This window comes from Malaclemys terrapin, chromosome 1, assembly GCF_027887155.1.
Source record: "Malaclemys terrapin pileata isolate rMalTer1 chromosome 1, rMalTer1.hap1, whole genome shotgun sequence".
NCBI lineage: Eukaryota > Metazoa > Chordata > Testudines > Emydidae > Malaclemys > Malaclemys terrapin.
Genome location: NC_071505.1, coordinates 113,545,183 through 113,571,857, shown reverse-complemented (window position 1 = coordinate 113,571,857; position 26,675 = coordinate 113,545,183).

Here is a 26,675-nt window from a genome sequence, read left to right as displayed (position 1 = left end):
CCCCCTAGCAGGGGCGGCTCTATGTATTTTGCCACCCCAAGCACGGCAGTCAGGTGGCTTTCGGTGGCATGCCTGCGGGAGGTTCGCCGGTCCTGCGCCTTCGGAGTACCCGCCGCCGAAACCGCAGGACTGGTGGACCTCCCGCAGGCATGCCACCAAAGGCAGCCTGACTACCGCCCTCACGGCGACTGGCAGGCCACCCCCCGCGGCTTGCCACCCCAGGCACATGCTTGGTGCGCTGGTGCCTGGAGCTGCCCGTGCCCCCAAGGGTGTCTCTGAGTAACAGTGCCTCCTGGGACTACGCATAGGGCAGTGTACTGAGAAAACAGTTAAAGAGAAATTATACAAGTCTAATGTCCAAAATACTGAGAGGTGCTGAGCACCTGCAACTTCCAATGCATAGTAGATACTCAGCAACGTGCAGGATATGGCCTTTATGATAACAAAATCACTGTAAGCACACGGTAAAGAAACACACATTACAAGATGCTACAGAAGTACCTGCAAGGGCCAGATCCTGCCATCCTTATGTTGATAAGTACCTTATTGGGACAACTCTTGGAGTACACTACTACCCAGTGCAAGTAAAAGTGACAGTATCTGACCCTATGATATCACATAATTATAGATTGTACCAGAATGCATAGACACCAGGGGCCAAAATTAAGCCTGCGCATGCAATCTTAACTTTGATATTTCCTATATGGAGTTCTTAACCATGAAACCTGAATGTTGTCTTTTGTATGGAATATATGAAAAACATTGATATAAAAGGTTTGATCCTATAGATGTTATTTATGATTTCAAGTGACAAGGGCTGCAAGATCAGTCCCCAGCACTGCACAGTAAATACCAATGCTTTTCATGATGTTAACTTTGGCAATTAGTATTCAGCTTAAAGAAAACTCACAGAAATTGAAACCATCTGTTCAGATTAATCTGTAGTAGTAAATAGGGGAAGCCTGACTCAGATTCCTTTTGCAAACTTCACATTGGATATTTAAGATGCACCACACTCTTAGCACAAAGACTAACTGTTGAATGTGGCAGAAAGATAACTTTACAGGTAAAATGGAACTAGGTGTTTCCTTCGGTGTCTCCATTTGTCTGTCTTATACATCTGTTGTTTCTTGTCTTATACTGAGATCATAAACTCCTTGGGGGCAGAAACTGTCTTTTTGTTTTGTCTTTGTACAGCACCTAGCACAAGGGTGGTCTGGTCTACGACTGGGTGCTATTGAAATACAACTAATAATCAGTGACATATTATTACATTTCTTTAAAAAGAATTAACTTGATCACCCTCTCCAGATTTACATAAGTGACCTTTGCTACAATCAATGTCTACAAGTGCTGCAATAATCTCCCAGTGTGAATGGCAGGTAACTGTGACAATGGTGACAGGTTTCAGAGGGGTAGCCGTGTTAGGCTGTATCAGCAAAAACACCAAGGAGTCCTTGTGGCACCTTAGAAACTAACACATTTATTTGGGCATAAGCTTTTGTGGGCTATAACCCAGTTCATCAGATGCATGAAGTGGAAAATACAGTAAAGAGGTATAAATACACAGCATATGAAAATATAGGAATTGCCTTACCAAGTCGGGGGGGGGGAGGAAGGTGGTCAGTGCTAAGGAGCCAATTCAATTGAGGTGGAAGTGGGCTATTCTCAACCATTGAAAAGAAGGGGTGCCTTCTTGTCTGTATTTTCCATATTCCAAATTTCCATAGAAACAATTTGTTTAAAAAAATGGGGCAGAAAAATTGTTAATTTATTTTACTCTTTGTTTCCATTTTCCAGCCAGAGCTACTTAAAACTCAAGGTTTGTTTCCATCTTGAAATATTAAGTTCGGGGTAATAAATCTGTAATCAACTGTGGTGTGTGAGACACACTTCCTGTCTATTGGATACAGTCTATGTGTCTGTGCTAACTATGGTTAGACTTGGAATGACTAGAGTTTTTTCCAATAAATGTTGATTTCATCCTATACACCCAAACTGACAAAAAAAATCCATTGATAATAATCAAAATCTGCAGATAGGCAAAGTAAGAAAAATGCTGCTTGAAAACTTTTTGGAAATTTATTTTCTTTGTATATTTTTACATGTGATGTTGACAATTTGTGTTTTAATGGTTATAAAGCTCTAACATTTTGAATCTCAGCATCTACGGTCATTAAATAATTATTGTTTGACACATCTCTATTGCCTGATCTGCCCCCCTCCCCTGCACTATTTTGCACAACTGAACATGTAAGTTAATAAAGATACAAAAATGCTTAAATCAAGTTCTCCCAACCTTACCAAAACTACCAGGAAGTTCTTCATGGCCATAGCGTACAGCACAATGGCAGCTGGGTTGTCCTAGGCTATGAGAAGTATTACAAATACTTAACACCACTTAAGTGTTACTAAACATTAAAAATACACCTCTACCCGGATATAACACAAATTTGGATATAACGCGGTAAAGCAGTGCTCCGGGGGGGGGGGGGGGGGGGGAGGAGAGGCGGGGCGGGGCTGTGCGCTCTGGCGGATCAAAGCAAGTTCGATATAACGGGGTTTCACCTATAACGGTAAGATTTTTTGGCTCCTGAGGACAGCGTTAATCGGGGTAGAGGTGTACTTTATATTTTGGTGCCTTTCAACTGAAGATCTCAAAGCATTTTACAAATGCATATTCTCACAAAACCTCTCTGTTAGGTGGGACTATTACTAAACTCTTTCTACATATGTGTAAAAGGAGACACAGAAAAGCCAGGTGACAACAAATCATGGAAGAGGAAACTAGGAGTCTGTAGTTTCAATCCACTTCTCTAGTATAGTAGGCCACACTGGAAACATTTTGATAGTTTTTCAGCCTCAAATTCCTACATTCCTAAAATTTCTAAACAAGATAAGAAAGGCTGAATACTTCCTTTAAAAATGTTTTAAAATGTATTTTCATCTCAATTTCAGTTGTACTGATTGCATTTTTTTTTTTTTAAGAGAAGAAGTTTGAAACATTGAATAATGTTCTCTGTTAACATTTTGGAATAGGTTTCCAATTATCGTTATCCAATATTGATTTAATGAAATAACTATTAGTTTATTACATTGATTTATGAACAGAGAGCACTGTGCATCAGTTGAGTATAAATGTACTTTCTTAACATTAAGATTTCTAGTTAGAGTCTAATCAGTGCTATCTGTGTTAGTGAACTTGACTGTCCTAATATTGCCCCATGAAGCAAATTTCAGATCATAAACCTCGCCCTGCCTCTACATCTGTCTGAATGGAACCTCACTGAAGTTAGCGGGGCTTTGCATGGGGGCAGAAGTTCACCCACATGGATGCAGTCACAGGTCCATATTAACCTATATTTGTAACATATCAAACAGAACTGCAGCTTTCATTACAAGGCACAAACCCTGCTCATCTAACTCATGCCGTGCCATTCCATTTGCTTTTTTGAGGTTACTCACATGAATAAGGCAAACTGGATTTGACCTCAAATTATCTGTATTTTTGATTGCAAAAAAGAGTCCTTTACTAAAATGTAAGACATTGTTGGCAAACCATATTAAAAGGGGAAATCCTGCAGGTGAAATTATCAGAATAGAATGGATTTCTCTGAAGCATTTAGAAACATCAGAAATCCTGGAAAGCTTTTATAAATCTGTTTTGATTCTGTTGGCTCATGCAAACAATATGCTTCCCATATACTTGACATCACTAAACTATTCCCATCCTTCCCAAATTTGCATTACAATTAATCCTCTTAAGCAAATCACCACTGGCCAGATGTCTTCAGCCAAGCTTAAAACTCCATTAAAATGCATTCTGCCCTCCCCTTGCCTTTCACAGCTGTGCTCAGTCTGACAGGACTGGGGATTTACATATCACAAATCACAGGTTTAGAAGTATAACTGAAATAGAGTGCCCCCTCACACACACACATTTGTTTCTCCCCAACCTATGGTACAATTGCTTAGGCTTTTCACCTTCTCAATGAATGTGAGGAATATCTGTGGCAGCTGAGGAGAAAGGGATGAGAGAAACATGATCAGGCTTCCAAAAACAGCAAAGGGTTTGGAGGTTAAGTTCTGATTAGGGCTGTCAAGTGATTAAAAAAAATTAATCACGATTAATTGCACTGTTAAACAATAATAGAATACAATTTATTTAAATATTTTTGGATGTTTTCTACATTTTAAAATATATTAATTTCAATTACAACACAGAATACAAAGTGTACAGCGCTCACTTTATATTTATTTTTTATTACAAATATTTGCACTGTAAAAAAACAAAAAATATTTTTCAATTCACCTAATACAAGTACTGTAGTGCAATCTCTAGCATGAAAGTTGAACTTACAAATTTAGAATTATGTACAAAAAAAACCTGCATTCAAAAATAAAACAATGTTAAACTTTAGAGCCTACAAGTCCACTCAGTCCTACTTGTTGTTCAGCCAATCGCTCAGACAAACAAGTTTGTTTACATTTGCAGAAGCTAATGCTGCCCACTTCTTGTTTACAATGTCACCTGAAAGCGAGAACAGGCGTTTGCATGGCACTGTTGTAGCCGGTGTCACAAGATATTTATATGCCAGATGTGCTAAAGATTCATATATCCCTTGATGCTTCAACCACTATGCCAGAGGTCATGCATCCATGCTGACGATGGGTTCTGCTTGATAACGATACAAAGCAGTGCAGACCGACGTGTTCATTTTCATCACCCGAGTCGGATGCAACCAGCAGAAGGTTGACTTTCTTTTTTGGTGGTTTGGGTTCTGTAGCCCTCAGGTGCTGGCTACTAGGCCACCCTGCCCTGCACCAAAGGGCCGTGCTATTGACTCTGGCTACTAGGACATGCTGTCCTGTGTCGAAGGGCAGCACTATTAACTGTAGCTGCTAGGCCATGCCGTCCTGAGCACCAGGACTATTAACTTTTCACTGGTCCTTAGACCCCGGGATGGCAAGAGACTTACCAGCAGTGTCTGCGTACCCTTTGGTACTCTTCTTTCAGGCTGGGGTGTTCATACATTGCCATACATGGTGGAAATGTGAGCAATGACTGGGACTGGCTGAGAGGGCCATAAGAAGGGAACTAGACTGCGAGATTCCCACACCAGTCAGAAATGGATACTGAGAAGCTCCTGAAGTGGATGCTGGAAAGTCAGCAGCAGCCGGCGGCCCAGCAGCAGCAACAGTAGGCACAGCTGGTGCAGCAGATAGCCAGTCAACACGAGCTGCAGATGACCCAGCATCAGGAGCAACAACAGCAGCTGCTTCGAGAGTTGGCTGCCCAACACCAGATCCAACAGGAGCGCCTGGTTCAGCAAGTGGCAATGCTATTACACCTGGTTGGACCATCAGGGCCCGTCCCCACAGGGATAGGGCTGGGGGATGCCCTGGCGGAACTGTCTATAGATCTCACCAAGATGGGGCCAGGTGATGATCCCGAGGTGTTTCTAGTTACCATTGAACAGGTGGCTATGTCTGCCCATTGCCCCCAGAGCACTGGGCCACCTTATGGGCCATCTATTTAACTGGCCAGGTGCAGACCACCTATCACAACCTCAATCCTCACAAAACCCTGGAGTATCCCTGAGTGAAAGCCACAATATTGGATCACACTGGCATTAGCCCGGAGATCTACCGCCAGTGGCTGCGCAAAGAATGGTACTCCCCTGGAGCTCGACCATGGGCTGTGGCCCAGTGGGTGCAGAGCTATTGTTGGAGATGGTTGAACCTGGAGAACTTAATTGGGCCCTCCAGGTGGTGGAGGCAGTGGCCCTAGAACAATTCATGCAGATACTGCCGGCAGGAGGGAAGGAATGGGTACAACACCACCGACCAGCGATGCTGGTGGAAGCCGTGGGCCTAATGGAGGCTAATGGGACCAAGCCCCAACTCCAGAGGTCTGGGAGCTCAAGAAGGAGAGAAGGGCCAGCAGGAGGGAACCCACAGAGGATGGAGCCGCGAGAACCCCAATGCCTATCCCAACCACCACTGGCCAATCCCTCCAGTCCCGAACCCCAACGACAAGCCAGCTGAACCCGGGCTAGGAGTGAAGGGCACCCATAAGAGGGAGGAGGCCCACCACAGGAAGACACCGGGCCCACAGAGACCCAAGACCGCTGCTGGGAATGTGGTCAAGAGAGGAACTTTCAGCGGGAGTGCCCTTATATGGATTGTAACTATGGCCAAGTCTGGGTCACTGGCCAAAGGGCATGGAAACGGGGCCAAGATAATCTCCTGGTAGAAAAGGATCCACATGAGCACCCTAGTTGACTCCGGATTAGCCAGACACTCATGTAGGAGGGGTTAGTTCCCAGCCTTAAACTCTCTGGGATGCAGCTGCATCTGCAACGTATCCATGGTGACATCCACCCTTATCCCACCACCAAGGTGAGGATCAAGATCTACCACTGGGAGGAAGTCCACCATGTAGGTGTGGCCCCCAGGCTAGCCTACCCCATAGTGGTGGGGCGGGACTGGCTTGAATTCAAGGAGATCCTCCAGAAATACAAACAGACAGCCCCACGAGCTGAGGAGGCCAAGGCCACAAGGAGGGAACTACTCTGCCGCTGACCAGAAGTCGATCCTGGGGAAGGATCTTCCCCCAGTGAGCGGTCTGCCAATGCCAGATCAGATACGGACCACACCATGGAGGACACCCAGGCATAGCTGGAACGAGATGTGGATTTCGTGCAAGAGCAGAGAGAAGACCCAACCTTGAATAGAGCCAATGAGCAGGCCACGGCCCCAGACATGGAAGAGATGTATCGCCGAGATCCCCGCAGGGGCTGCAGCTCGAGATCCGGCAGGACCGCTTGTATCGGGTGATACAGGAACTGCAAAAAACTAGAACCTCTCCATCAGCTGTTGGTCCCCTGAAGATTACGCCAGAGCCTCCTGCATTTAGCCCACGTGACACCCTGGGCAGGCCATCTGGGGCAGGAAAAGACTCTCCAGAGAGTAGCCCATCGTTTCTTTTGGCCCAGCATCCACCAAGAAGTCTGGTACTATTGTGCTTCTTGTCCGGAATGCCAGTGGTCCGGACCAAAAGGGGTATCTTGAGCAGCCCTTATACCCCTTCCGGTGGTCAGCATGCCCTTCAAATGTATCAAAATGGACCTTGTTGGGCGCCTGGAAAGAAGTCAGACAGAATCAATTTATTCTAGTAATCGTTGATTACTCAACTCGATACCTTGAAGCTGTCCCTCTCCGATTGGCCCCGGCACCCACTATCGCCACCGAATTGGTGAAGGTCTTTGCTAGGGTTGGGATACCCAAGGAAATCCTGACTGATCAGGGCACTAACATGTGCTCTAAACTGATAGCGGAGCTGTGCTGTCTCCTGAATATAGGGCAGGGGTCGGCAACTTTCGGCATGTGGCCAATCAGAGTAATCCGCTGGTGGGACGCGAGACATTTTGTTTACATTGATGTCCGCAGGCACGGCCCCCCCGCAGCTCCCAGTGGCCGCGGTTCGCCGTTCCTTTTGGCAGCTCTATTGATTCTGGCCGCTAGGCCATGCTGTCCTGTATCGAAGGGCAGCACTATTAACTCTAGCTGCTAGGCCATGCTGTCCTGGGCACCAGGGCTATTATCCTTTCTCTGGTCCTAGGCTCCGGGGTGGCGAGGTCAGAGACGGACAAGCGGACTTAATGGCGGTGTCAGCATACTCCCTGGCACCCCTCTTTCGGGCTGGGGTGTGCATGCACTGCCATACAGGGCTTAGAAATTTCATCAGAGAACAATTTCTTCCAGCTCACTTTTCAAGTTTCATGCTCTGGGAGCTGGTCCTTGCTTATGTTAAGAGCTGCATATAAGTTGCTGCTTGTTGGAAGCCATTTGCTGTGCACAGCAACACAGTAAGTTTTATTAGTCCCATGATCATTGCTATCTAATCGTCAGAACTCTCTACTGGCACATTATCTATTAGCTATTTATAGCTGTATAAACATCTGTCTTTTATAGAGCACTTCTGTAACAGTTTATAGCTCACTGTGTGTGTAGGGTGACCAGATAGCAAGTGTGCAAAATCAGGACACTTTTATCAGGGGTGAGTGTAGTAATTTCATATATAAGACAAAGCCCCTAATATTAGGACAGTCCCAATAATATCGGGACATCTGGTCACCCTATCTGTGTGTGTGAGTTCATAGATCTAAATAATATTTTGCACATAGATGATGGTCTCACACAATGGAAATACCACCAGACTGCATAGTCTCTTACCACTATATATTCACCATCATTCCATAGATCAGAGCACAGTTCCTCTTTAAGATGGAGGTGTGAGCAGATGGCTGGGAATATCCACTCTACATGGCACATTTCCCTTTTCAGCAGCAAAAACAAATGCCAACAAATGAAGCAGAAGTTAATGTTGCTTTAACATCTCAGTGCCCTGGAACCCCAACACTGAAGAGGCCACTTGAGTAAAGCCTTAGTATAGGAGCCGATAGCAGCAGGGCAACTGAATTGAGGGTATAAATCTGAGCAGGAAAACACAAGGATGATCGCAGGCTGCACTCTAGGACTCCCGGGGCTGCACTGTGGGTGTGTGGGTGTTCCTAAAACGGAGCAAGAAATACATCAGTTTAATTCTTCCAAGAAAAAAAAGTCATGTTAAATATTGTGGAATCTTTTTTTCTAGGTTTCTCCAAAGTGCTCACTGAAAGAGAATGCGTTGATTACTCTAGTACTTCATCTCTTCACAGAAAATCAGCTCCCCTTCTACTGTAGCCAACTACTGTCCTCCTTTATCCAGGCAACAGACTCTATAAACATTTCCATCTGTTTCTCTTGTTCTTTTTGGAAAAAGCTTGGTCAATAAAGAAATTGCTAAGCAGGGTGAGATTCTTACTCTAGAATCCAAGGGCCAGGTCCTCAGCAGATGGATGTCACTGTAGCTCCATAGAGGGTAATGGCACCATGCAGATTTACCATAGCTGAGGATTTTCCCCCATGGAGAGCCATCAGGAACAGCCAGGGAGTTAGACAAATATGGCCAGATTCTCAAAAGGGCTCAGCACTTTGCCATTAGTGTTATAATGGGAGCTGCTTAGTGCTGTGCCCTTTGAAAAATCCATCCAAGAAAGAGTTTTCAAAATCACCTGGTTTAAAAGCCTCAATCCCTCTGACTTTCAGTGGGATACTTAACTCACTTGGGTAAAATTTTCAAATGTGCCTATTACCATATTTTAGCTAATCGGGAGTTAACTGAAGTGAATTTCTTCACAAATATGTGATTTCTCAACCTGTTAATGAATAATCTTCCTTTCATTTGATACTTTGGTCACCACACCTGCTGTGCACTCTGAGACTAAGAGTTTTCACAGTGCGTCTCCTTGCCTGTGTGTATATTCTTTAACACTCAGATGAGTGTTGTGCAGTCTTAGGACCACAGAGAGCAGCAAATTACATGTGTGCACAGATGCTCACACACACACACACACACACACACACGGCCGGCTCCAGGCACCAGGCAACCAAGCACATGCTTGGGGCGGCCCCTGGTAAGGGGCGGCCAATCTTGGGGTGGCGGGGGGCAGTGCAGCACGGCATTCCGCGGGGGGGGGGGGCGCTCCGGCGGCGTGGCGCTCGGCGGGGGGGGGAGGGGGCGCCTCGGCAGGGCGGCGCTTTTTTTTGCTGCTTGGGGCAGCAAAAAAGTTAGAGCCAGCCCTGTACACACAAAGATTTGAGATCTGTTCCTGACAGGTCGAGGGTCCAGTGAGCAAGATAGCATTGCATTAACTCAGCGGTTCTCAAACTGTGGGCTGGGAGTCCAAAGTGGGTCATGACCCTGTTTTAATGGGGTCACCAGGGCTGACGTTAGACTGGCTGGGGCCCAGGGCTGAAGCCGAAGCCCGAGCTCCACCACCGGGGGCTCTGGCTTTGGCTTCATCCCTGGGTGGTGGGGCTCAGGTTACAGGCCCCGTCATGGGCATAGGGTAGCATAGGCAGGAGAAGGCTGTGCCTCCCCAAACAGCCCCGCGTAGCCCTGCCCATGCTTCACCCTGAGGCCCCCCTCCTGCTTGCTGCTAGTTGGCCCCAGCCCAAGCAGGCTGCTCCTCTTCCAGGAAGAGGACTTGGGGAGGCGGGGGCCATGCCACCCAATGCTCCAGGTTTGGGGTGGGGGAGCGTGCCGTGTGCCTCCCACCCGGTGATCCAGGGCTGTGGGGGCTGTGCACCCACCCGCCGGGACTCTGGAGCTGGAGGGCTGGCAGCCGTGGGGGGTGAGAGGCCTCTGGGCTTCAGCAGGGGAAGAGGGTGGGGAGAGGTGGGGCCTCAGGCAGGAGAGGTGGGCTGAGCTGGGGACTAGCCTCCCTGAGCTTGTGGCTCATCCACCGCCCATAAGCTCCCTGCCTGGGGATGACGCTCTTGGGCTTTGCCTCCCGCCCGCCGCCTAGGATGCTGGGGCTCAGACTTCAGTTCCCCCCCCCCCCCCCCCAACCCGGGTCATGTAGTAATTTCTGTTGTCTGAAGGGGGTCACGGTGCAATGAAGTTTGAGAACCCCTGCATTAACTGCCCAGTGAGGATAAAAATAATGTATCAGGACATAAATATACTTAAATAAACTGGATTTATTTAAAGAAAGCTGTTTAAAAAAAAAAAAAAAAAAAAAAAAACACGTTTCCAGAGAGCACATAAATCATTTTTCCTTGCAGCTGTCAGTTGCGTGCAGCCTTCCTCTTCACTTGTGTTCCAATGAGTCATTTAAAAATAAACATTGCAGCCCTTCCTCTCACACTGTGCATACCCCATGGAATGAACCAAGCATGCTGCACTAATAATGGTGCACTATGTGGTCATGTAGTCATAGAGTGCACTGTATGTTCATGGCATAGTCTACAACAGACTATTGCAGTGCATATGCACCAAAGGGTGGGGATGCAAGTTAAGACTGCACATTCAGCCTAAATATTAGCATTTCCTGAATTTTGAAATCTTGACCTGGAAACTTTGTTGTTTTTTTATGGTATTTTTTGGTATAAATCTGTACTTTATTATACATGGTAGCTCATTTTTTGCTTTTGACATGCAGTTATAGAAGTCTAAATTACAGTGCACTCTGTTTATAAAAATCACCTACTTATAGTGATCAAAACCACCTGGACAACATCATTGCTAGACTAACCTATACTCCGCTTGTAAGAATCAACCGCTTACAAGAATCATCTGGGACGGATGTGATTCTTACAAAAGGAGTGCACTGTATTTTTGGAGCATTACATCTTGACAAGATGTAACAGTGACATTAATACAGTGGTTTTCAAAGCTTTTGAGCTGAGCCCCCTTTGAGTTACAATTTTTAGTCGTGCCCCTACAACCCAGACCAAAATAGACACCTAGAAAAGTATGCTAGATAGCCTAATGGATACCTTAACACAACTTTAATTAAAATTACCTACACCCATTAAATTTCAAATACACAGATACTTACCAATTAATGCGTAGAGTGTGCCTGTTTCGCTGCGGACAGTTTATCAAGTTGTAGGGAGATTTTTGAAACCAACACTCTGTGGTTGTCCTCTACTTCCAGTGTCGAATGGTACTTTGTCTTTAGCACAGCCAGAATCCAATCTCACACAAATAAGATAAACGAAATGGCAAAAGAGCTTTGATTGCACACTTTGACAAAGCTGGATATTTGGAGCCAACTTTCAACCAAAAATCCCCCAAAGGCTGTTTTTTAAATTGAATGGCCTGTGGCCTATCACTGTGAAGTTTAATCAGCTTCCATCTCTCAAATGACATTCCGGAGGACAAGGTCACTGCCTCAGCTACAAAAGGTTGGATCATCCAGTCATTCAGGGTACATTTCCCTAAACTGGCTCAGAGAAGTCAAGTGATTCTTGATTGGCTCCACAACACTCAAAAGTTCAGATTCTGTTTCGTCAATAATGTCAGTTAACAACAGGAATGGAACACTTAACCCAGTTTCAATCTTTGTTTCCCAGAGATCTAGCTTTCTTTTGAATGCCGATATTTTGTTGTGTAGGTCAAAAATAGTACTCTCCCCCCCTTGCAATGAGACATTTAGAGAATTCAGTTTGTCAAAAATATCAGCAAGGTAAGCCAAAAGCACAAGCTAAACAGCGTCTCTGCATTGCCGAAATTCAAATTCACTAGAAAAAGTTAAACTTTGTTTCATAGTTCCCCCCGGATAGTCACCTGACTTCCATGTGAAACAACAAAGTATTGTACTCTGCTCCCATTTCTGCACAAAGCACTGCAAAGAGACGTACCTTTGTGGGCTGCGTCTTGATAAAGTTAATGATATTAATAGCAGAACTCAGAACATCAGTAAGTTGCTGATCCATGTTTTGAGTTGCAAGGGCTTCGCAATGTATCATATGAGTCCACGATATATGTGGAGCAATTTTAAACACTTTGGCTTTCAAGCCTGCTCTACCTCCTCCAGACATAGAAGGGGCTCAATCAGTGCAGAGTCTGACGCAGTGAGAAGTTAGGAGGTTGTTTACAGTGGCTTGCAGAACAAAAAAATCTTCCAATATTGCTGTTTCATGAGAATACTAAACATAAGCAACTATGTTAGCTTCCTTTGATATATCTGTTGCTTCATCCAACTGGATTGCAATAGAGAGATCAGCTATGCATTGATATTTGCTGACATGTCAGAGATTTGGTGGCGGACCGTGTTGTGTGACAACGGGATCATTTTTTAACTTCTCTGTTGCACTGTCACCAAGAATCATCCTACAAATGTCAATCACTGCTGGGAGAGAATCAGTTTTTCCCCAGTTGTGTAAGACTTTTTATTCTTGGCAATGTGGTACGCAACTGATAGGATGCTTTTAAAGCACTTGCCGAGGGGATACCACATTTTTCATTGTGTTTTTTGTTAATTTCTTGTAACTTTCATTTGAAAAGAAAAAAAAAAAGAAATCGCTGTATTTTCCTACCAGATCACCATGTTTTGTTTCTAAATGGCGTCTTAATTTTGGCGGCTTCAGGCTATCATTTGCTAAGGTTACTAAACACACTACACATTGAGGCCTAATTTCTCCAATAACTGCAATGAAAGTGAAACGAAAATCCAAATATGCTTCATCGTGTTTTCTTGGTTTTGCAAATTTTTTCTCTGTATCTGCTTCTAGCTGCTTCACCTTCTGCTTTTCATTTCATTTCAGAACACTACTGTCTTTTGGCAATAAGTATTGATCCATTTTTCACCATGTAATGCTATGAATAAATATCAAACTCACCAGTGGAATAAGCACTGCACAACTGCTTGTTGTAATGACAGGATAGGAATGGCTATACTAAATCGGAAGGTGGGAAAGGTAGTTGTTGCAATAGAAATGATGGTGGGTTTATAATTAAATACATTGTAATGCACTCTTGTGTCCTGCATCAGCAGCCTTGTATCGGCCAAAAAGTTCATCTGATTAAATCAGTTGCAAAATGTTTGACAATTACACATACTGAAATTGTATGAATAATCTCATGTTCTTGTTATATAATAATATGGAAAAAACACTTTGAGCATTGCGCTCCACCCTCCCCCTCTTCCCAAGTTCCTCCAGGCCCCCCAGCGTGGCACACCCACGGTTTGGAAACCTCTGCACTACAACTTCTGTGACTAAGAACAAAGGCAGCCTGCAGGTGGCATTGTTAGACCATCTTCATTTCAAGCTACAGGGAGTATTATTTACTGAGAAGTAATGTTAAATCAGTGGTTCTCAAACTTTTGTACTGGTGACCCCTTTCACATAGCAAGCCTCTGAGTGCGACCTCCTTATAAATATATTAAAAAGTGTTTTTAATTTAACACCATTATAAATGCTGGAGGCAAAGCAGGGTTTGGGGTGGAGGCTGATAGCTCACGACCCCCCATGTAATAACCTCGCAACCCCCTGAGGGGTCCCGACCCCCAGTTTGAGAACCCCTGTATTAAATAGAGTGTTTTCACTGGTCACCTTTTCTTCTTCCTAGCTCCATTTTTAGTTTATTTTTATGCTAGGGTGGGCACCAAGATAATCACTGCAATGATGGATTCACTTCCTATTTGCTAAAAGGCACACTTTTTAATAATGGTTTCCCCCTTGACAGGCCTTTGCTGAATGGTAACACTTTCCTAGCTTTTGGAGAATGACAGAGTTGGACCTTCGGACATTGCTTGATGGTGTGCATGGTAGACAAACAGACTTAGGACGGAAAATTCCCTTTAGATTCAAGACGTGCATAGGCTGAAGATTCATTTCAGAAGCCTGGAAACCTCAGGGAGCTGCTAAGATGCAGAGATGACATTCATAAACAATTTCCCCATAGATCGGCATCTGTTTGGGTGCTCTTCCCCCCAGACATGGATACCTCCTGCTAACCCATTTTTGATTCTGCTTAACTGCTTTTGAGTAAAACGTCTGTATATCCTGCCTTTCAAAGACACAGAAATTAAAATAATTAAGTGACAATATGGTTAAATATTCTTCAGAATTGCCATGCCCAGAGGGACCTGAAACTTGGAAACCTTCACTATCTTCCTTGGGTGTGCGCATAGGTGGTGGGTATTAAAGGCCAGGGGAGGCTAAGCCTCCCAAAAGCTGCCTTTGACAGCACAGACACCTGGGCTGTTGCCCTACCTGCGTTCTGCCCCGAGGTCCCACTCCCACTCTTACCTGTGGCCCAACCCTCACTCTGCCCCTTCCCCTCCCTGACCTGCCCCTTCCCCCAAGGGCCCCACTGCCCGCTGAGTCGCTCCTTTTCTCCAGCCTCTTAGTGGAGAAGAGGAGCAATGGCGAGCATTCAGCGGGCGGGGGAATGGAAGTGAGGCTTGGGGCGGAGTGTAGGCAGAGCATGGGGAGGACCTTGGGGGGAGCAGGCCAAGCAGGCACAGGCCTCAGGGCAGAGCCATGGTCTGGGCACCAGGGGAGCTTCTGGAGCTCATGCCCTCCTCCGCAAATGCCAGAGCCATGCGCTGCCCATGGGTGGGTGGGAGAAGGAAAAAAATCTCGCCCCCTCTAATAGAAACATTTGGAGAACAGCGTAGCTGAACCTTGCAGCCCTTCACTAACAAGCACAGCCAAGTAAGTGCCTTTAGATTATAAACTCTTTCTTCACATATTGCCTGCAAGAGTATCAAGCTCACTGATGTTGTTTAATTAATAAAATTATCCTGAGGGACTGGTAACATCTTCTCCCTCTAGGTCACTGCTTTGAATCCAGCCCAAAACCAAGAGTGCTTGAATGCTGTTACTCTGTGATGGCTCCTCAGTGGAGTACCAGTATGTTACTGGTAATGCCATGTCCAGTTCCTAATGGAGAAAATTACAGTATTTCCATCCACAGAACTCAAAGCTCTTCGGGAAAAAATAAGCCTCCTAGCACCCCAGGTGATCCTACTGGTAGATATCAACCCAATTTTACACAGGGGAAATAGAGTCACTGAGGGGCTCAGTGAGTTTTCCATACGTTTGTGTGATCTTGGGAAAGGCAGTCAAAAAACCTAAATCCCAGTCCTAAGCATTAACCACAGGCTGTGATTTCTCTGTATGCAGTAGGGATACATATTAGAAACCAAACAAAACCCATCATACTCTTATTATTCGCTTTGAATACTGCTGTTCCTTAGGGGAAGTGCCAGTATTTGAACGTTTTTTCCAAACACTCATTTAGCAACCAGGGCTGTGATAAAAAAACAAAACCAAAAATTTACAATAATCTCATCCTTCAAAATGCTCTGGAGAGCTTGCTGATGAGAAACTCCATCCTGAAGGCTGGCAGAGGCTCCAATCAGCTAATATATCAAAGTTCAAGTGTAGCTTGACTACTCTCCAGTCCTCAATAAGAGATACAAAAAATAATTCCCACAGATGAAGCCACAATTCCAAGGGCAAGCAAGAAAAATATGCATTACGACACCCTGCAAAACTGTAAATGGATCATGGTGGTCAAGCCCACGCTTGGATGCTGTGACTAATAAAAGTATATGTCAGAATGTCTGTTGTTGAATTCATCATCTGTACCGAAAGCCACCTCCACAAGGCGGGTGGGGACAGGCTGTTTACTTCCAGATCTTATATGAAACAGAACAGGGGTAGCATTTTTAGTTTTGGTTCAGAATAACAAATAACTGATCACTGTAATGAAGTAGTTAACCACACCTTATGTGAGAAATTAACTAGATTTTTAGAATCTGGAGGCTTTTCTTCATCTATTCCACATCCAAGACAGGTCACACAGTACAGGGATCTAAACTTTTCCCAGTTATCTTTCAGCATCAGATGTAAGCATTTCACCCTGTGATAGCTATCTCCCTAGCTAGTTTGGCTCTGGGATTTGAATACTGTACGTCTATCCATGTTTCATTATATCATGAATTCAACTGTAATAAAATTCTTAAAACATTAAATTATTCAGGTAATCCTAGAAAAGAGCAACACAAAACAAACAAACAAACAAAAAAAAAAAAACACACATTCCCTATTTTTTGTCCATATGATAAGCACCACAAAATGCATGCTAATTCCAAAGCTAAATTCCCAGGAGTCAATCATTTGTCCATTTACTCTTAGGAAACCTGGTATTTACCATTCAGTTACAACTAACTGAGATGGCTACTTCTAAAATGTTTATTCCGGGCCAGATGTTGACACCCTTACTTATGCTGAGCAAGTAGCATGAGTAAAAGTGGCAGGAGGTGGCCATCTTTAATCTCTAAAAATTATTTACTTTTCACACTATTTAAAAATATTGTTTGGGATTATAGCTACTGCAGCTGCCCCTTTAAGGAAGTTGCTGCTAACAAAGTCAGGATTTTTAAACAGCTGCAGAATTTCCTTAGTAAGGGTTTTCATAAATAGTTCTTTAATATCCTGGGTCACGCTCCGCTATTTTCACTCACAGCAAGCAGCATCTTCCTGAACAAGTAGTCAGTCCTGTTGTCTTCATTGGTCTGTCTGTGGAGTGCTCAAGGTGAGGAAAGGTTTAATAATTTGGGATATTGGATGATGAAAGTCTGTTGTCCAATAATACAGCACAGCAGCCCTGTTGCTGTAAAGTCTACAGGAGCCTTATAGGATATACTTTACATAATAGAGCAAGTAGCTGTGTGTCAGGTCTGATGACGGGGAGATTAATCAGCCAGATCATAGTAATGGCTGTGCTCACATAGATCCTGAAGATTTAGTTTTAAGTTCTCAGTCTTTGGAAGCCAGTGATCAATAATTGAAAACTGAATTAAAATGTGTGTTTCTGATCATTAGGAACATTTATTGAGTGGGGAAAAGCCAGGCATAAATTAAGCTACCACAAACTGTATTTTTTAATAGCATATGTAAAGGTACTATCAATGTAGCAAGGCCCCCGCAATGAACATTCTTCTTTATTAAGGTCATCTGAACCCCATACAGCATGCTTGGGGAACTGGTTTGCTTGCTCTCCAGTGATTAACTACATATAGTGAGGTACAGTATAAATGATGATGATATAGTATGCTACAAAGTCTTTATCAGCACAAATGTGGGGTTGTCATGTTACTCTCATTCCTAGGCCTTTGACAAATTCTCCATGAGGAGAGAGATTCTGAATTTTCTGAGGCATCTGAAACCTGGATCTAGGCTCATTTCTCTGATTTTGTGTCTGACTCCACAATAATTTTGAATAAGGATTCAAAAGATTTAAGGCCAGAGGGGCCATTACGATCATCCAGTCAGATCTCTTGTATACTACAGGCCATAGACCCTTACCTACTAATTCAATAACTTCTGTTTGAGCTATAGTATATCCTAATGCTTAGAAAGATATCCATTTTGATTGAAATAGTGAGAGAATCAATTTAAATAAAACTTAAAAAACTTACCTAAACCTTTGTCCAGAATTCAAATGGAATTAGCCTGAAATTTTTCTGAGCTTTGAAGTAGATTGTTCCCCTTTTTCTCCTCTTCTTTACATCCTATTTTTCTCCTCCTCCTTGAAACTTCCTTATTTTGGCAGCTGTCAGGAGCAGAACTACAAAAATACCACAAGAAAGCCCCTTATGAAATTTTCAGTCTGATTTCTAAACAGCAAAGGTTGAGAAATAAGGTTTATTTGAGCTTTAATTAGCTGGTTTCCCCCCCCCCCCATTAAATATCCTGATTCTTTGGATCTTCAGCAAACTTTTCTTCAGATTAATTTATTTATAGCTAAGGACAGCTCTCAATCACAACCTGGATGTAAACTTCCTAGCTCTATAATGGGCCAAACCACAGCCCTAGAACAAATCTGAGGTAACAAAAATGTGAATCCAAACTCAAACTCTGGGAAAGTTTGAAGAGGTCAGCATTGGCCTATTACACACTGATATGTTTGAACTCAAACTTGAATCTGAACTACAATCTAGATCTGAGGTTTGGATTCAGGATTTTGGACCATCTCTGTCTGGAGGTAATCTTTATTACATTGGCTTGAAATGGGGCAAAGCACAGGCATGCTGCCCCAGTGGGGTAATTGTGCCTCAAGATTTCAGTGTCTTTCAAAGACAGTGTGCCTGCTACACCACCCCATGCAAAAAGCTCCCCTGCCAATCCAGCCACCTCCATTGACTGCTGTAGAATATGAGTGTTACCTGGGCTCTGCCTGCTCCCTGCCTCGGGATGCTAGCGATGAGCAGTCCCTTTGCTGTAATTATGCCTGGCATCTATGCCCATGCTTGTACACCTGTGCAAGGCCATGCGAAATCTATCCAGAAATTATTTTTGTTAGTGGAATCATCTCCTGAGTTACGCTGACAAGGGATGTTGTTGGCTCCTCCTCAGTGACTTCACTTATCTCATTAAATGGATGTACCTACTATATTTGCATGCTCATTATCTAAGTAATTATCATCCATTCCCTACTCCTGACAATGCCACAGGCATATTGTCCCATATTAGGAAATTCACCTCTTTTTAAAAAATTGACATTTTTTTCAAAGCAACAGTACCCCTATGTTGTGTTGGCTGAAAAACCAACTAGTTCTATAGTCATCATCATTTTAAATGGCTCAATAAAGACTTCCACTCAATGAGCAGCAGTGTTTATAGAAACAGGTAAGATCTTAGACTGTATTAAGAAATTGATAGAAAATAATTGGGAATACATTATATATTCATGCTGCTACATTGATGGTACATCTTCAAACCTGACTGTAGTATGCAGAGTGGTCACTTCAAAAAAGACAGCTGCTCTAGAAAAGCTCTACAAAAGCATGCAGTCAGGGTTGGGACTTACATTACGAGGAGAAATTAGAGAGATAAGAACCATTTAGTTTGGCTACCTGTAGAAATGGAAACAAACCTCCCACTTCTGTTTTAGGTCTAGATTTTTGTACCGACAGCAGGCTGAAACTTTTTTGATGATTTTTTTCACCGATAAAGGGGTTTTATCAAAAATGAATTTTATAGCGAACAAAATTTCATAGGATGAATTTTTTCCATTTTCCAAATAAAATCATTTTGCTTAAAAAAAGTGTTTCTCATTTTTCACTGAATAAAGCAAAGAGTAAAAAAATTCAAATGAAACAAACTTTCAACATTTTTTTTTCCAAACCCCACTCCCTCCCAAAATGTCAAACAGTCCATTTGAACTTCCCTAACCAAAATATGGAGATGTTTCAAATCCCAAATTCTGGTTCAGCTCACTGTAGACTCTTGCCACTTCACCAAGCTCAGTTCTTTAAGGGCTTGATCCTGCAAGGTATTAAGTAGTCTGGCCTGGTCCACAAAGCAATTAAGCACATGCTTGACTTTAAGAATGTGAGCAGTCCCACTGACTTCTTCAGTGAGACTACTCATGTGCTTAATGCTAAATACATATTTAAGTGCTGTGCTGGAAAGAGGCCAGAGCATTCAGTACCTTGCAGACCGAGTCCTAAAGCTTCCATCAGAAGTCATTCGATTCCAGTCCTTCACCAGTTTTGTTCTCTGAATTTTGCTCTTTTTTGGGGGTGGGGTATGAAAATGAAGACATAGGGCCCAATTCACTATTGCCTTACGCCACTGACGCTAGTCTAACTTTTCTGAAATGTCCTGAAACTGATGTTATGCAGTAGTGAATCATAAGAACCTAAGAACAGCCATACTGGGTCAGACCAAAGGTCCTCAGTATCCTGTCTTCCAACAGTGGCCAATGCCAGGTGCTCCAGAGGGAATGAACAGAACAGGTAATCATCAAGTGATCCATCCCCTGTTGCCCATTCCCAGCTTCTGTCAAATAGAGGCTAGGGACACTTCAGACCATGGTTTTGTATCCCAGCTCATACTGGCTAATAGCCATTGATGGACCTATCATCCATGAATTTATCTAGTTCTTTTTTGAACCCTGTTATAGTCTTGGCCTTCACAACATTCTCTGACAAAGAGTTCCATAGGTTGACTGTGCGTTGTGTGAAGAAATACTTCCTTTTGTTTGTTTTATACCTGCTGCATATTTATTTCATTTGGTGAACCCTAGTTCTTGTGTTATGAGAAGGAGTAAATAACACTTCCTTATTTACTTTCTCCACACCAGTCATGATTTTATAGACCTCTATCTTATCCCCCCTTCGTCATCTCTTTTCCAAGCTGAAAAGTTCCAGTCTTATTAATCTATCCTCATACAGCAACCATTCCATACCCCTAATAATTTTTGTTGCCCTTTTCTGAACCTTTTCCAATTCCAATATATGTTTTTTGAGCTGGAGCGACCACATCTGCATGCAGTATTCAAGATGTGGGCATACCATGGATTTATATAGAGGCAATATAATATTTTCTGTCTTATTATCTATCCTTTTCTTAATGATTCCCAACATTCTGTTTGCTTCTTTGACTGCTGCTGCACATTGAGTAGATGTTTTCAGGCCCTGAGTATGCATTTCTCCTCCCTGGCCCCATATATATTGCAAGTTTTCTGGGAAATTGATTACATGGATGGACGGACATGTTTATACACTGGCAATTTCAGACAGTTATCCATCAGGAAAAAATTACCCTTAACTTGTCTTTGTAACTTGATTAGAGCTTGATGTCCAAATCAAATAAAAACCAAACTAAACTGAAGTATGATTTTTTATTCCAGACTAGTTGGCCTTGTGACAGTGGTCATAAACCAGAGGGTTTAAACAGCAAAAGGGAAAGAAATTAATCTGTTCATGTACTGAAATAAGTTTTAGAGGATGCAGACGAATTGACATGACAAGTCCTTTAGGTGAATATATTGAATCATGGCCTCTATAGCAAGGATTGGTGGGCTGGGAATCTGTGTGCGTCCACTAGGAAACTATCTTATTCAAATGCATACAGCATTGGAGACTCCAGGCTTCCTTTCTTTCTATAGAATGCCAAACACATCTGATTAGACAATAAATGGAACAGGCAGATTGGCCAAAACTCATCCCTAGACTATTGATTTCAATAAGTTACACCAGGAATTAATTTGATACAATATTTTCCAAATTTTGAAATTCCATGACTCCTTTCCTTACTTTCCATTCCTTCCTGTCTGAGAGAATATTTTCTGAGTTACTTCCTGTTTTTTTCCACTGAATATCATGATTTTCTTCCCTTCATGGTCCATAATGTAATATAGTGTCACTGAGTTCCTTAAAAGCTGCTTCTTTCCCTCCAACCTCAGCCCAGGGCCGGCTCCAGCATTTCTGCTGCCCCAAGCAAAAAAAAAAAAGCCGCGGCCGGTCCTTCGCTCCTAGAAGGAATGAGGGACCTGCCGCCCCAAAATTGCCACAGGTGCCGCCCCTCTCCCTTAGCCGCCCCAAGCACCTGCTTGTTAAGCTGGTGCCTGGAGCCGGCCCTGCCTCAGCCTATATTTCAGTGGTGGGTGAAGTGATTCATTAATTTCAGTGGAGTTTTGATTACACCTCCTCTGAAGATGGCCCAAATCTGACTTGAGATGAGGCTATAGGTAAGCACATTATTTAGCTAAAAAAATTGACTTCAGACTGAAAATGTACAGAGCAATAATCATACCTTAAAAAAGCTGGTCAAAGCTAGTCTCAGACTAGGTGTATAATAGGAATGCTACATAAGGACCAGGGCAAATTTCTACAGAGACCCCGTCATGATTTAGGGTTTGTCTACACTTGAAACGCTACAGCAGCATAGCTGCAGCTGCACCGTTGCAGTGCTTCAGTGTAAACCCTACACTTACACTGAGGGGAAAGGTTCTCCCATTGGTGTAGATAATCCACTTCCCCAAGAGGTAGCAGCTAGGTCGACAGAAATTTTTTTCCAACAACCTAGCGCTGTCTACAGCAGGGGTTAGGTTGGCTTAACTATGTCGGCTTCACTATGTGGATTTTTCACACCCCTAAGCGACGCAGCTGGGTCAACCTAATTTTTTAGTGTAGGCCAGGCATAAGTGGCAGTAAATACTGAATTGAGGCTTTGCCAGTGTTTTTAATCAGATGAAATACATCTCACCAGATCAAGTAAACAAAGAAACAGACCCAAGTTAACTTTAATGGAAGAAATGATCCTAAGCAGAATTCATTCTGCTTTTATCTCAATAATAGTGCTGGAATTTTAAATGCTTTTTAAAGTTACAAAAAGTACAAATGTTTCTAATTCAGTAAATAATTCATTAATCCTACTTTGATTTAATCCACTCAATGCTGGTGGTTGTTTTTCAAAGACAGATTAGTATTTACTTTGCCACAAAACAGGTGGCTATCTTGGGACTGAACTTATTTCCCCAAGAGACATTTCAGCTAGGAAAGCATGCTTCTGGTACAAGTCAGCAAAGCTAAGAACTTTAATTCTTACATGATCCCTCACAAACAAAGCCCTTCTTTACTGGAATTCCTTGTTTGTATCTGTTCGTACTCTATTGCCACACTAAATGTATTTTTGTAGACAAGGGACCCTGATTAGCAACTTGACCTTTACTGGTGGCAAGTTCGTTGAGGGGTGTCATAATGACAGAGTGCCATTACTCCACCGGGGGGAGGGAGGAAGCAGAACAATTGGCACAGCCCACACAATGTGTGGGCAAGCTGGCTCCTCAGTATCAGAGAGATTTGTTGATTCAGTGCATCTCATGGACAGTCTTCTCTGGAGGGGCTTCTGCAGAGCTCTGCTTACAGTTTAAATCTACTTTCCCCACGGGTAAATCCTTCCTCGCTCTTGGATGTAGCTGGGCGTACAGGCAGAGGAGACCTCACCTGCCACATAGGCAGAGAAGGTGTTCCTATGAGGGTAATCCTAAAATCAAGAAGTGTCCACAGGAGGTTATACTTTGGTTTATAACTAAGGCCCTACTTACTTTGTGATATTGCGGTTTTCACAATATTAGGCTTCTATTGCCATTTTGACAGCAGGGTCCCCTGATTTCAGCACTAGGCGTCCGACAGCAGAAAACTGAGGAAAAGTAATGGACTTCATTACCGTAAATAAGGTCCATTATTACCTTTCTGCAATTGTCCATGGCTTGTCCACAACTGAGCCACAATTTTTTACAGTCATCCCGCTATTCAAGTAGGGCCTTTTTTATAAAACAGAAAAAACAAAAGCAACTAGTTTGTGCTTGCCTATTATGGGCCTTTCAGAATGCCCCATAGGCCAAGAGATCTGACTATCGCAGACCAAGAACAGGGAGAGAGAATTCAAAAGTTGATGCCTCCTCATGGAGAACTGCCTACACAGCAGGGCTCACTCTTTCAAGGAGTAGGTTCTAACCAGACTGCCTCTACTGACTGCAGCTGTGGATCGGAAACGAGTAGCCACGCCAAGGGTCAGAACTGGAATCAGGAACCAGGGTGAGGAACCAGAAACAGGAGTGAGCTGAGATAGCAAGGCCTGAACAGGAGCAAGGCTGGGGAACAAGGCAGGATAAGGAACAGAAGCCGGGCTGGAGTAAGACAGGAACAAAGCAAGGAGGAGCAGCTGCAAGTACAGGGATGATCACAGCTGCAGGCATGAATACATTAGGGTTCCAGGCATCCGGTTTTCGACTGGCACACCTGGTCGAAAAGGAAACCTGGTGGCTCTGGTCAGCATCACTGACCGGGCCACTAAAAGTCTGGTCGGCGGCGCAGCAGTGCTAACGCAGGCTCCCTGCCTGCCCTGGCTCCATGAGGCTCCCGGAAGTGGCCGGCATGTCTGGCTCCTAGGTGCAGGGGCAGCCATGGGGGCTTCCCAGCCAATGGGGGCTGCAGGGGCAATGCCTGTGGGTGCAGGCAGTGCGCAGAGTCCCCGGCCCCTCTGCCTAGGAGCTGGACATGCCAGACTCTTCCAAGAGCCGCCTGAGGTAAGCACCACCCAGACGGAGCCTGCACCCCAAACCCCCTTCCGCAACCAAGCCTCCTGCCCCAGCCCTGAGCCCCCTCCCACACCCAAACTCCCTCCCATACCCCAACCCCCTACCCCAATCCCCCTCCTGCACCCCAAGCCTCTCATTCCTGGCCCCATCCTAGAGCCCATACCCCCAGCCAGAGCCCACACCCTCTGCCCCAGCCTGGTGAAAGTGAGTGAAGGTGGGGGAAGAGTGAGCTATGGGGGGGGAATGGAGTGAGCGGGGGGCAGGGCAAAGGTGTTCAGTTTTGTGCAATTAGAATGTTGGCAACCCTATAACACATTGAGCAGCCAAAGAGGAGCTGCTGCTGTGCTAAAACCAGCCACTTTGTGAGCAATCAGGCAGTTCACAGCAAGCCAGCTGTACTTGTTGGGTTGCCAGGAGACTCTGCTGCAGGCCCTGATCCCTGACAGTTATGCAGGCACCAAGTCATTTAAGATTCTCTAGCTTAAAACCAACATCTTAATCTCCTCCCAATAACCAATAGGTAGCAAGTGCACAGCACTGTTATGTCTTCAATAAGACAGTCACACTACCTTCAGTATCCAGGTTGATTTAAAACTGAAGCCATAATGTGAATTGCATTGCAAAAGTCTTTTCTGCACTGATTCAGATCATATTGGTGTACATAAGTGTTCCATACAAAACAGTACATTAAAACAAAGTTGGTTTTTGGGGTTGCAAGTGCTTAAAAGTTAGGAAATGCTGAAATTGCGTCTGTCTGTTCGGCCCCTTGTGCTTATGCATTATGCTACAATCTTTGGTTACGTGATCCCCAGCTATTTTTTCCACAAGAACCCTACCTCACTCAGCATAGCTCAAGGGATCTGCCACCGTTGTGCCAAATCCACTCAACCACCATGCTCCCCTAGCAAAATTATTCTAGAGCCACGAGGGTTAAATGTGTCTACTGGTAGAGATCATTGCTTTAGGGCTCAATTGGGCAACCCTCCTTTACATTGGGCTACACTACACCTTGCAATCTGCCAAGATTCATCATCAAAACTCAGTCCCTGCTTCCCCTTTGCTCCATGGGGGACTAAGCTAGGCCAGATCGTTGCCTGGCACAGCTCACTTCCCCCTTGGTGCTGGCTCAGCTGCACTAGCACAGTGGGAGCCAGAGCTAAGACTCTGCTCCTTCCCTGTCCCACTTGCACAGGAGAGGAAATAATGATTGACAGCAGCGACTGATGGCAGCTGTTCTTCACAAGATGTTGGTTCCCCTGTGCTATTGATAGACCCTCTGACATCCCAGCATGGGCTCCTAGGCTGGCTCAAAACCAAACCCAGTGGTGCAAGTAAGTACTCACCAACATGAAATCCCGCGTTTCAATATGGAATTCTAGAAACAAATCCAGAAATCCAGGGGTGCACAGTCTAGCCATCTTGTGGTTTCTCATCTTTGATCACGTCAGTGACAGTGAGCCTTCAGGAACTTTCCTGTGCATAAACTCTGCCATCCCTATGAGTCTTCCTTGCCTGGTACTTAAATATCCCCTCTCCCCCAATTTCCAATTATTACCAGATGACGATACCACCATTTGAATGAATGCATATGGCCTGAAGTTCCATTCAAAAGCGAAAGAGGGCACTGTTATTATTGCTTATCTGTCTTCAATAGTCTCTCCCCCCCCCCCTTTTTTTTTTTAAATGGACTTCACCCAGGTCTCAGACATTGCCCTTCAGGAAGAATTAGGAGCTGAAGTGACAACATCACATACTATTCCTGCTTTCTTTAAGAGGAGCTTGTTCCTGTACATTTAGGCAAGATGTCATGGGAATGTGGAATTATATATGCTTTATCCAATGGGAGCCACCTGTTGCTAAATGTAACATGAATCTCAGAACTAGTTTGACAGCCTGTAGATAGTTCAAAGCTGTACTTACATAAATTTGCTTTAATTAGTACTATCCTGGATTCTGACTGCCAGATGCTGGGACCGGATGACAGGGGCTGGATCACTGGATGATTTCCCTGTTCAGTTCATTCCCTTAGAAGCATCTGGCATTGGCCACTATCAGAAGCAGGGCCGCCCAGAGGGGGAGGGGGGCAAGTGGGGCAATTTGCCCCAGGCCCCTCAGCGGTCCGGGTCTTCGGTGGCATTTCGGCGGCAAGGGGCCCTTCAGCGCTGCCAAAGACGCGGAGCAACTGAAGGGCCCCCCCGCCACCGAAATGCCGAAGACCCGGACCGCCGCCAGGTGAGTACAAGCACCACAGCTCCCCCGCTTTGCCCCAGGCCCCCTGAATCCTCTGGGTGGCCCTGATCAGAAGACAGGATACTGGGCTAGATGGACCACTGGTCTGACCCAGTATGACTGTTCTTATGGAGCAACTCACAAGCAATTTGTTTCTTTAACTTCCTTAGCTTTTTCAATGCGGAGCAATTGTAAAAGGCAC